We start from the raw sequence: 12,753 nt of genomic DNA on the forward strand, positions 1-12,753 counted from the left end.
CTATCTGTTATATATGATATATTTCAGTATTAAAAAAAAACTTTGACCAAGTAATCATATGAAATGGTATTTTATTTACACATACACACTCAAAATCTCACATTACAAGTAGATAGGAAACTTTCAAGGTTTTACTTTTTCCCAGTTTGTAATTAGTAGATAACTCAGTGTGATATAATTATTAGTAATAATTCAATTTTATTACAAATACATATATGTGATATTCGTATATAATTACATTCAATAAGGTTATTAACATACAAGTAAATAGAAAGCATATTTGTTTTTTTAAAGTTTTAGCAGTTTGTAAATGGTCACTAATTTAATGCTATATGTACACACACACATATGACACCCCTAGCATTCGATTCCCGTCGGTGGACTCAGCAGATAGCGAGATGTGGCTCTGCTATAAGAAAACACATACACACACCCCTAGTGACTCAGCGGAATGTTTTCAGACTTATAACGCTGGAAACTGGGTTTCGATACCATTATTGCGCGAGTACAGGTAGTAATTGTGTAGCTTTGTGTTTAAATTTTGAGAAATGTATATGCATATAATTATTTTAAATGCAGAACATGTTCAAAAAGCCAAGTAGAATAGTTACCATCGACAAGCTCAGCCTATAACAATTAACAAATTCAAAATAAGTTATTAGTTAAATACCCCTTATATTAATCATGTTAATGTTTAATTGATAAGTTTAATATCTTTGTGACATTGTTCTTTTGTAGAATGCGGGCATACAATTTTAAAATAGTTTGAAAAGTGGTATAATATATTTGTTCTATAAATTATTATTTCCAAATTGTCCACACTGTAACGTTATCTTGTTCTAGTCACTTCAACCATTTGTTCTTTTCTTGCGATTTTCTGTTTACAAGGATATTTCAGTTTATCTTGCGCCTGGGTTAAAGTACTTAATTAAAACTGGAACACCCACTTTTACGTCTCCTGAACCTCGTAGCTGACTAATGTTGTCAAAGAAAAGATATCATGAGGTGACACTGTTTGCTGGACAGAGAAAGTGAGACGATGTTTCAAATCCAAGTTTGGTTGTTGTTGTTTTGAATTAAGCACAAAGCTACACAATAAACTACCTGTGCTCTGACCACCACGGGTATCGAAACCCGGATTTTAGCGTTGTAAGTCCGCAGGCATACCGCTGAGCCACTGGGGGGCTCCAAGTTTGGACTTATTGTTGCATGGCCCTTCCAGTGGCCCCCCGCTAGTACAGCGGTATGTCTCCGGATTTACAACGCTAAAATCAGGGATTCGATTCCCCTCGGTGGGCTGAGCAGATAGCCCTTTGTGGCTTTGCTATATGAAAAACACACCCTTCTAGTGTGCCCTATTTTCACAACTAACCTGGAGCTGAGGGTTATCTGTATGTTATATTTTTGTATACGTTTTTATAATGTGTTATTTCGATGGAAAGGTCATTTCCAAGTTATCTTAAAAAATGGTGCAAAGTCTATTCCACATAGTGGTAACAAATGTTTTTAATATGCTACAAACTGCTATCGCTTTTACACAGTTCGAGTCCTAAGATAATCAATAATATTTTTTCTTGAACAGAAGTTTCAGTCATTAATACCCCTTCAACTAACGTACAGGTAGATTTACTTCTACCATTTAATGAATAATTGGTCAATTAGTTGAATATACGCGCTAACCAGCTCTGTTCGGAATACTTTACTTCGACTGATATTCTGCTAACATGAAACTCAATGCTTTACCAATTCTCGTATTTATAGTGTATCCTTACTTTTCAATAATTTGCAAAATCTCCAAATCCTTAACATTCCCGAACATCCTAGGTATTCTAGGAATACTTTTATAAATTTACCTGATTATAATGTCATGTGTCCTATAGCTAACATTTAAATTAAACAAAGTACAAGATGATAAACACAGCTCTAATTCCTGACTGTGATAATGCTAGAGTCTTCTTCAATTAATTCATATATCATATTTGTAATTCCGTGCTCTCTCAGTCTAGATACGACTTTTTTCAGACTAAGATTGAAACTTCTCAAGTATCTCCTCCTGAGCTAGGCATGGAGGTTAAGGCGCTCGGACTGTACTTAGAGGTTGCAAGTTCGAATCTTCGCCCCATGCAAACAGACTCGCTCTTACAGTCGTTATAAGTGAAGGTCAGTCCCATTATTCGTTTGTAACAGAGTATCCCAAGAGTTAGCGGTGAATGATGATGACTAGCTGCCTTCTCTCTAGTCTTACACTGCTACATTAGGGACGGCTAGTGGAGATAGCCCTCATGTAGCTTTGCACGAAATTAAAAAACAAATAAACAAATACCATCTTCATTAGCAAACAGGCTATTCTGGTCACGTGCAAAATATCAACATGATATAAGTGTTTTGTAGCAGTACGTTACCTCAAGTTCTTGACCAATACACGAGATATGTTAATTGGATTTTATGTGATAAAGTTATTTACTTAACTGGATCACTCAATCTAAGCATCACGCGTACTTTCTCTTGAGGAAAATTCTTTTAAAGTAGAGTACACTACATAAAAGTAGATAGCGATGTTTTCCATTAGCAAGTCAGATTATGACTTAATCTTGCAACGTCTTCTGTTTTGAAATAATAGCAACTATCATTTATGTGGGTAGCATATTTACCGTGATAATAATGGCACTGATGGTTTTGGTAAATAATGTACGTTTTCTCAGTTTAAAACATGATTTTATAGTGTAATATTATTAGGTTTTGCTACAAATAGATATTTGACATTTGAGCTTTCTGATAGAAACACTGACATAATACTCTTTTTTTTTCTTTAGTTGTTTTTGCGTATTTGAGATAAAGATTATTTCATTATATTAAATTAACAGACACTTAAAATAGAATATATTGCATTATGTTAAATGTTAAGGTACTTCTAGAGTTTATCAGTAGGATGTTTTTCTTTCAGAAATGATATTGTGAGCAGTCAAAATGGAAAGAAATTACAAACAGATTTAAAATATACATACATTTTCATATAATTATAATATTCAAACATGCTGAAACGGCATTTTTATAATAATTTTATATCAATCCCAAAACACTTTTTGTACAATTGGTAGCTTGCGGATGGACAGCACACAGATACACTTGATACATAAGATATATGGATGGGTAGGGACTTACGAGCCACCTTGTACAATTATGTATTGTATAGGTGGAGTGCTGTTTGTTTGTATTGTTATTTGTGAATCGTTAAATATTTGATGTTTTTAATAATCTGTCTTATTTGTTTCTTTATAACTTAACTGTCACAATTCATTGAGAAATACACATCCATGTCAAGATCCAGGAACCTTCAATTATTAACAGGCCTACCTTTTCTGCTTTGCGGGTGGGCCGTAAGTCCCTTCCCATCCATATGTTATCATATTATATTCAATTACGCATGTATTATAATTTTTTTCTTTGTTTTCAGAGAAATATGGCCGATTTAAGGGCCACCCTGTACAATAGCCAAGCGAGCATCTGCGCTTTGAAGTTTCTAACTGAAAATGTAAGACCAGCAAGAATTAATAAAAACCATAATAGATTACTACTTCTGTTCGTCTGTCTGCTTCTTTTCCTAGTAAGTTAGATTGAGCAGAATGAAATCGTTAAATACAATAACTTCATACTTCACCAACAAAGCAACTTCACTTACGAACGATTCTAATAATGGAAGAACCAACACTATTAACTGTGTTTTACACTTAATTTGGAACTAAGTCAAACTTGTGCGCTTATAGCGAACATAAACAATGCTATTCGAAGACAAAATGAAGGTAAGTAAGAAATTAAGTTAACTTCTTTCATGTAAAGTAAACGCCTAATGAGGTAAAATTATTTTACGAGTTCATTTATCTTAAGGTCCGGCATGGCCAGGTGGATTAAGGCGTTTGACTCGTAATCTGAGGGTCGTGGGCTCAAATCCCCGTCGCACCAAACATGCTCGTCCTTTTAGCCGTGGGGACGTTATAATGTAACATGTCAATTCCACTATTCGTTGGTTAAAGAGTAGCCCAAGAGTTGGCGGTGGGTGGTGATAACCAGCTGCCTTCCCTCTAGTCTTACACTGTTAAATTAGGGACGGCTAGCGCAGATAGCTCTTGAGTAGCTTTGCGCGAAATTAAAACAAGCAAATAAACATTTATCTTATATACGTAAATAAATCCTCAAATTCATAACGTGAGTTGTTCGTGCTTGTTAGATCAGTTGGCCTGTGAGCATTTCATCGACAAGAATAATTCAGCTTAATAATTAAAAACAGCATCATTCCTATAATGATTTCTGTATTGTTAACCTTAATATAAGTGGATATTAGCAACTCACTTGAGCGCTACTGTGTGTGTAACCAGGAAATTATGAAAGAAAAAATAATTTGAATATTTTACTTTTTAACTAAAGGGTTCAAAAGCGTATAGTACGACCATGTACTACTTACCCAGCACTCTGTCAGGAAAACGTGGTAATATATTTCACTTTACTTCTGTTGATCCTGTTGATCTGCAATTCATGCCAAAAATTTCATTTATTTGATGTATTTTAATGAGATACTACGTTAACACTAATTTTGAAAACGAGTTTTTGCTAGTTTTTCCTTTTCACGTGTCACTTGTTGAGTCGGTGGTAAGCTAAAACCTGGAGTTTGATTTCCATAAAGTGAACAGGTTTGGTTTTTTAGAATTTCGCACAAAGTTACTCGAGGGCTATCTGCGCTAGCCATCCTTAATTTAGCAGAGTAAGACTAGAGAGAAGGCAACTAGTCATCATCAACCACCGCCAACACTTGGACTACTCTTTTACCAACGAATAGTGGGATTGATCGCCACATTATAATACCCCCACGGCTAAAAGTCCGAGCATGTTGGGTGCGACGAGGATTCGAACCCGATACCCTCTGATTATGAATCGAGCGCCGTAACCTAGCCATGCCGGGCCCGAAGTGGACAGTATACAAATACCTCATTAAGTAGTTTTGCGTACATGTTCTGCACGTAGTTATGACATTCCTTTAAACGAGATGTACAAAGGCCGTGACCATAAAGATAAGGTTTATCGAATGTATTTTGTGGTCAAGTACACTAATATCCAGAAGTAGATGTAAACCTAAATGCATATTCAACTAAAAGAAAAAGAAGCGAGCCATAGGGCTCTATCCTCACCAATAGTATTCATCAAACGAAAGCAAATAGGGGACTTGATCAGTTTTAGATGACCTAACAGACCGTTAAATCTGTTTCTGCAAACACTTGGCAGAAATACATTAAATATACACAAATTATTTGCATAATGTTACGTGGAGGATTGTGGTACCTTTGAACAGTGTGTTTTCTTTTAACAAAGCCACAAAGGCTATCTGCTCAGCCCACCGAGGGGAATCGAACCCCTGATTTTAGCGTTGTAAGTCCGGAGACATACCGCTGTACTAGCGGGGGGCCCTTTGAACAGAAACGTAAAATAAGTGAACACAAATGAATACATAACACAAAATATTTATTTACAAAGTGAATATCTTGCATTAACTTAAATAGTTTTCATTTTCTCTTGCAACTTTTCATTGGCTGCTGGAGTAACAGAAGCATTTCGAAATAAAAGATTTAAGAATGGAAAAGATAGTAAGTTGTATGAATACCTCACTTTTATAATCTGGTTCGAACTACAGTGCAATATCCCACACTCCTTATATTTAGTAAATTAAGAATTGTTTTAAATAATATATTCAAGGAGATAAATACACAATTCATAGCAACTTCTATAGGTTTCGTAATTGCCTCTTGATATTGGTTTGGTTATGAATTTCATAAGCTACGCGAGGGGTATCTGCGCTAGCCGTCCTTAATTTAGCAGTGTAAAACTAGAGGGAAGGCAATTAGTCATCACCACCTACCGCCAACTCTTGGGCTACTTTTTTATCAACGAATCGTGGGATTGACCCACACATTATAACGCCCTCACGGCTGAAAGGGCGAGCATGTTTGGTGTGACGGGGAATCAAACCCGACCCCTTGCAACAAAAAAGGGTCAAGATATAGCAGTTCTAATAAAGAAATATTTCCACGTTTGCATTGATTTGTATGGATGAGCACTATATCATGTAACATTCAACTAAGGGAGATAAATGTCGTATTATTGCAATAATTGTATTAAGCATCTGCATGAAAATTTGGAAAAAAATACCTGAATATGTCTTTCTCAAGATATATTATAAAATATTTAATGAATAGTTAAATCAGCAATTATTTCAACTGTAACAGCTGTCCAAATAGAAGCTTGTAACACCTTGAACCTACGTCTTTTGTATTTGGCTTATCTTATGGGGCGACACATGTGCTTGTGAAAATAGTGATAATTTGAAGTTCTCTCTCTTTCATATGTTATTTGGAATAGTCACTAACATAAGTAATCTAATGATTGTATGACGAATGTCTTATCATGACGAAAGATACACATGCTCTACACTCGTTATGAAAGGGAGACATTAATCACTATTTCAGTTACTACACTAAACAGGATATGAGACATAGTGAAACATATATATAATATACACTGCTGGCCAAAATCTTAAAGCCAATGAACATAAAGAAAAAATATGCATTTTGCGTTGTTAGACTGAACCTCCTATTTCAGTAGAGCTTCAAAAGATGAAAATAAGAAAAGGGAAAATAAAAATAAAACCTTTTTTAGCATTTAATAGGAATAATGTGAACACTATGAAATTAGCCTAAATACTAGCTGGTCAAAAGTTTAAGACTATACCAAAAAAGAAGTCCTAAACAGGGTATGAAATTCCCAACGAGAGGTCTCAGTAGTGAGTTGCATGGCCATCATTGCGAATAACTTCAAACATTCGCTTTGGCATGGTCGATATAAGCGTTTGCAAAAGGCTGGATGGAATGTTATTCCATGTGGTGAAGATGGCTTTACGAAGATCATGCACTGTTTGGAATTGGCGTCCATTTCTATAGACATCCCTTGCCATTCACCCCCAAACATTTTCAATGGGGTTCAGTTCGGGCGAACACGCTGGATGGTCGAAAAGAATCCCGTTATTCGCCATGAAACAGTCCTTTGTCCTGCGGGCATTGTGGATTGCAACATTGTCCTGCTGAAAGATCCAGTTATTTTCACACAAGCGAAGGCCTTCAGTCAACAAGGATGCTTTCTCCAACATGTCATTGTAGCCAGCTGCTGTTTGACACCCCTGTATTACCTGAAGCTCCATTGTTCCATGGAAGGAGAAAGCACCCCAGATCATGATGGAACCTCCTCCACTGTGTCGTGTAGAAAATATTGCTGATGGGATATCCATATCGTGCCAGTAACGTTGGAAGCCACTTCGACTATTCAGGTTAATTTTTTTCTCATCAGAGAACAAAGCCTTCATACACTTTTCTACGTTCTATATTTGGTGCGTCTCAGCAAAGTTTAACCGAGCTGTTTCGTGATGTGAAAAGAGGTGTGGCCTTTGAAGACGTTTACGATTTTTTAAAGCCTTTCTCTCGCAGATGCCATCTTATTGTTCTTGGGCTGCATTATGCGTCCGTAAGGGCCTTGATCTGGTTCGACAATCGACTGGTGTCTTGCCGGATAACCCGTCGAATCCTCCTGCTCAACGCCGGTGAAATTTTTTTGGGCCGACCACTTGAAATTCTCGTTCCGTATCTCTCAGGGCCTTTTAAGAAATTTGCAACAGCAGTTTTACTACGCCCAATCTCACCAGCGATGGCGCATTCAGAGAGACCTTGCTTTTGCAGCTCGATAATTCTGCCACGTTCAAACTCTGTCAACTTTTTAGCCTTTGCCATGTTTTTACCCAGTGTAACACAGGAGATTTCAGTGAGAGATGTTGACAACGCTAATGCTTGAACACAAATGACTAAATTTCGTTACGTGTTTACCGATTAACGCTTCGTTTCAATATGGTCTTAAACTTTTGACCAGCTAGTATTTAGGTTAATTTCATAGTATTCACATTTTCCCTACTAAATGCTAAAAACGTTTTTTTTTAATTTTTATTTTCCCTTTTCTTATTTTCATCTTTCGAAGCTCTAATCAAACAAGTGGTTGAGTCTAACAACGCAAAATGCATATTTTTTGCTTTATGTTCATTGGCCTTAAGATTTTGGCCAGCAGTGTATGTCTTTCCCCAGACGTCGCAGATACTTTCCAATAAACAGAATGAGTAAACGTGTTTTTTAAAATTGTAACTATCCATTGGTTTAAAGGCATTTCTGACAGTTGAAGACACTAGACACTAAGACAATTGAGTTTTTAATATCTGCAGTTGGCATAGCACAGAAAGCTTACTGGGTGGTTTTGCGCTTAGCAACAAACAAATAAAACGTACTTTATAAACAACAACAAACGAAACGGATTTGTTGTGTTTTTAACAAATAGGATACAATCATGGGTATGTTGGTCCTGCAATACATTTTTTTGGTATTTATATTCATCTTTATGTAATTTAATGCTGACGTCAGTGCTTTTGAATAGAAGCAATGTGTTATCAGTACAGTTTCATCAGAACAAGTGATGGCTAAAGTCAGAGACAAACTGCGCATGTTACAAAATAACGAATCTTGGTGAATAGTACTCTTCTTGAAAATTGACAAATTTGCAGGAAATACAAAAAAAAATCATTGATTTAACTAGCTCAGAGTGATTTAGCAAAACGCCCTCTGGTCAAATTGGGAATAGTTTGTTTTTTTCAAATAATGCTTCTAAAAAGGATAATCGTTTTTCTCTCGTAAATAGTTGGTGTTGTTCTCTAGATGTTTACGTAGTAGCGGCTGGCTGGTTAGGGTACTCAATTCGCAGATCGTGGAATTCAATTCTATCACCGAGGATGCTCATCCTTTCATCCATGGGTGCGTTATAATGTTACGATCAAGCTCACTATTCATTGGTAAAGAGTAACCCAAGAGTGGGCGATGAGTGATGTTAGCTAACAGCCTTTCTTTTAGTGTACTGTTTTAAAATTACGGACGGTTAGCACAAATTACGAGTTGAGTGCCTTAACCAGCTGGTCATGTCGGGCCAGATTCACATCTGAGCACTCGATAGGATAATACATCTTATAAATAAAGGTATTAACCTGTATAAAGAAACCTATAATAACTCGTTATAATAGCTTATCGCGAGTTATTAATGAAATATCACACAATTCATTACAAAAAGTTAAAAGTTTAATTTGACAAAAACGACTGTTAAAACGAATTTATAGTCATTTAGTGATTGAAAGAAATAATTGATTTTACTTTCATACATGGAGAAAACTACTTGAGTTGATATAGAAATCACGTTGAAATTAAAGTACTAATGTGACAGAAAGAAATCCGTTTGCATTTATATCTGTACACGTGATAGTCAATTTTTTGAAACAACCAATTAAATATTTGATGCCTTGACAGCAGCATTTGACAAATTATACTGTTTATGACAAAGCAAAATTATTCTATTTATTCTTACGATCTGCTAAAAGTTCACAGTTTTAGCTGTATGTTCCTACTAGTGTCTTGAAAGTGTATACAGATGTTGAACTGAGACATTCTTCAGAATGTTTGAAAATGCTTTAAAACATTATGAGAAACATAGAAGCCTTAATTTATGTTTTTACTCTAATCAGTGATGACGAGAAACCCACTTGTTGAGAAATTTATATGCAAAAACGGCTCGTTTGGGCTGAGAAAACACTTTACATAGAAGAGCGAACAACGTTTCGACCTTCTTCGGTCATCGTCAGGTTCACAAAGAAAGAGGTAACTGACCGAGCTGACCACATGTTTGAAAGGGGTTGTGTAACTGTGTGTCGAAATGTAGAGGGCGGTATTAGATGTTTGAATATATAATTTTATTTATTATATTAATATAGGTATAAAGGCGTTCCTTTATATTGGTTTATTTTGGGTTTAAGTTGTTGTATAAGTAAGGCTTCTTTAATTTTACGTTTGTTTATGTTTGTTTCTTTATTTAGTATTTGAGTGTTTTCTATGGTTATGTTGTGTTTATGTGACTTGCAGTGTTCGAAAACGTGTGAAGGTGACTTTTTATGTTCTTTGAATCTGGTTTCCATTTTTCTACTTGTTTCTCCAATATAGAAGTTGGCAGTTATCACATTGTATTTTATAAATAATGTTGGTGTGGTGTTTGTCAGTATAGTTTTTACATAGTATAGACCTCAGTTTTGTGCCGGGTTTTTGAATAAATTTGGTATTAATTGGAATGTCACCGCCCTCTACATTTCGACACACAGTTACACAACCCCTTTCAAACATGTGGTCAGCTTCCGGTCAGTTACCTCTTTCTTTGTGAACCTGACGATGACCGAAGAAGGTCGAAACGTTGTTCGCTCTTCTATGTAAAGTGTTTTCTCAGCCCAAACGAGCCGTTTTGCATATAAATTTCTCAACAAGTGGGTTTCTCGTCATCACTGATTATTGTTTCATCGCGGCGACTGTACGAGAAGTGTAAGTTTTGTGTTTTTCTCAGTGTATTTGTACTTACCTGTTACCTGTTACCATTATGTCTGAACTAGCATACCGTACACCACTATTAACAGTACACGCTCACGATCGTTAAGAAACTAAGAATTTAAACCAACGAATTATTAATAGAAGAAATGACATTTATTTTATTCAACAATGTAGAAAAGAACAACTAACCCCTAATTTTGTAAAGGTAAAACTTTCAAAAATTTTAATACATACACAAACATTATTCAAAATTTACAGAAAAACTACTGAAAGCCATGTTGAACACAAAATATAAAGAACTACATGACTTACAAAAACAAAAAATGAATCTAGACCATCAACTGGCATGCTGCATTAAACCAGAGATTTACGGACTTATACAACAGAAACATAAACCAAATCAATACTAAAACGACAGAGACAAAAGATCTGCCACAACAAAAAACTAGAAAAACTAAGATGCAAACAACAGAAAGACACCAAAACGACAAACCGTTGACTAACCTCATAATTAACAGATCCGACCGTCAATTAAACACAGACGAGATACATCTACTTAACAAAGGACTCAACTTCGCTATAGCACCTAGGCACATTCAACCATAGAAATCAAAACATGTTTACAGGAGATTTCAGTGAGAGATGTTGACAACGCTAATGCTTGAACACAAATGACTAAATTTCGTGACGTGTTTACCGATTAACGCTTCGTTTCAATATGGTCTTAAACTTTTGACCAGCTAGTATTTAGGTTAATTTCATAGTATTCACATTTTCCCTACTAAATGCTAAAACGTTTTTTTAATTTTTATTTTCCTTTTCTTATTTTCATCTTTCGAAGCTCTAATCAAACAAGTGGTTGAGTCTAACAACGCAAAATGCATATTTTTTCTTTATGTTCATTGGCCTTAAGATTTTGGCCAGCAGTGTATGTCTTTCCCCAGACGTCGCAGATACTTTCCAATAAACAGAATGAGTAAACGTGTTTTTAAAATTGTAACTATCCATTGGTTTAAAGGCATTTCTGACAGTTGAAGACACTAGACACTAAGACAACTGAGTTTTTAATATCTGCAGTTGGCATAGCACAGAAAGCTTACTGGGTGGTTTTGCGCTTAGCAACAAACAAATAAAACGTACTTTATAAACAACAACAAACGAAACGGATTTGTTGTGTTTTTTAACAAATAGGATACAATCATGGGTATGTTGGTCCTGCAATACATTTTTTTGGTATTTATATTCATCTTTATGTAATTTAATGCTGACGTCAGTGCTTTTGAATAGAAGCAATGTGTTATCAGTACAGTTTCATCAGAACAAGTGATGGCGAAAGTCAGAGACAAACTGCGCATGTTACAAAATAACGAATCTTGGTGAATAGTACTCTTCTTGAAAATTGACAAATTTGCAGGAAATACAAAAAAAAATCATTGATTTAACTAGCTCAGAGTGATTTAGCAAAACGCCCTCTGGTCAAATTGGGAATAGTTTGTTTTTTTCAAATAATGCTTCTAAAAAGGATAATCGTTTTTCTCTCGTAAATAGTTGGTGTTGTTCTCTAGATATTTACGTAGTAGCGGCTGGCTGGTTAGGGTACTCAATTCGCAGTTTGCAGATCGTGGAATTCAATTCTATCACCGAGGATGCTCATCCTTTCATCCATGGGTGCGTTATAATGTTTCGATCAAGCTCACTATTCATTGGTAAAGAGTAACCCAAGAGTGGGCGATGAGTGATGTTGGCTAACAGCCTTTCTTTTAGTGTACTGTTTTAAAATTACGGACAGTTAGCACAAATTACGAGTTGAGTGCCTTAACCAGCTGGCCATGTCGGGCCAGATTCACATCTGAGCACTCGATAGGATAATACATCTTATAAATAAAGGTATTAACCTGTATAAAGAAACCTATAATAACTCGTTATAATAGCTTATCGCGAGTTATTAATGAAATATCACACAATTCATTACAAAAAGTTAAAAGTTTAATTTGACAAAAACGACTGTTAAAACGAATTTATAATGTCATTTAGTGATTGAAAGAAATAATTGATTTTACTTTCATAAATGGAGAAAACTACTTGAGTTGATATAGAAATCACGTTGAAATTAAAGTACTAATGTGATAGAAAGAAATCCGTTTGCATTTATATCTGTACACGTGATAGTCAATTTTTTGAAACAACCAATTAAATATTTGATGCCATGACAGCAGCATTTGACAAATTATACTGTTTATGACAAAGCAAAATTATTCTATTT

The sequence above is a fragment of the Tachypleus tridentatus genome, chromosome 13 (assembly GCF_004210375.1).
Source record: "Tachypleus tridentatus isolate NWPU-2018 chromosome 13, ASM421037v1, whole genome shotgun sequence".
In the NCBI taxonomy this organism is placed as follows: Eukaryota; Metazoa; Arthropoda; class Merostomata; order Xiphosura; family Limulidae; genus Tachypleus; species Tachypleus tridentatus.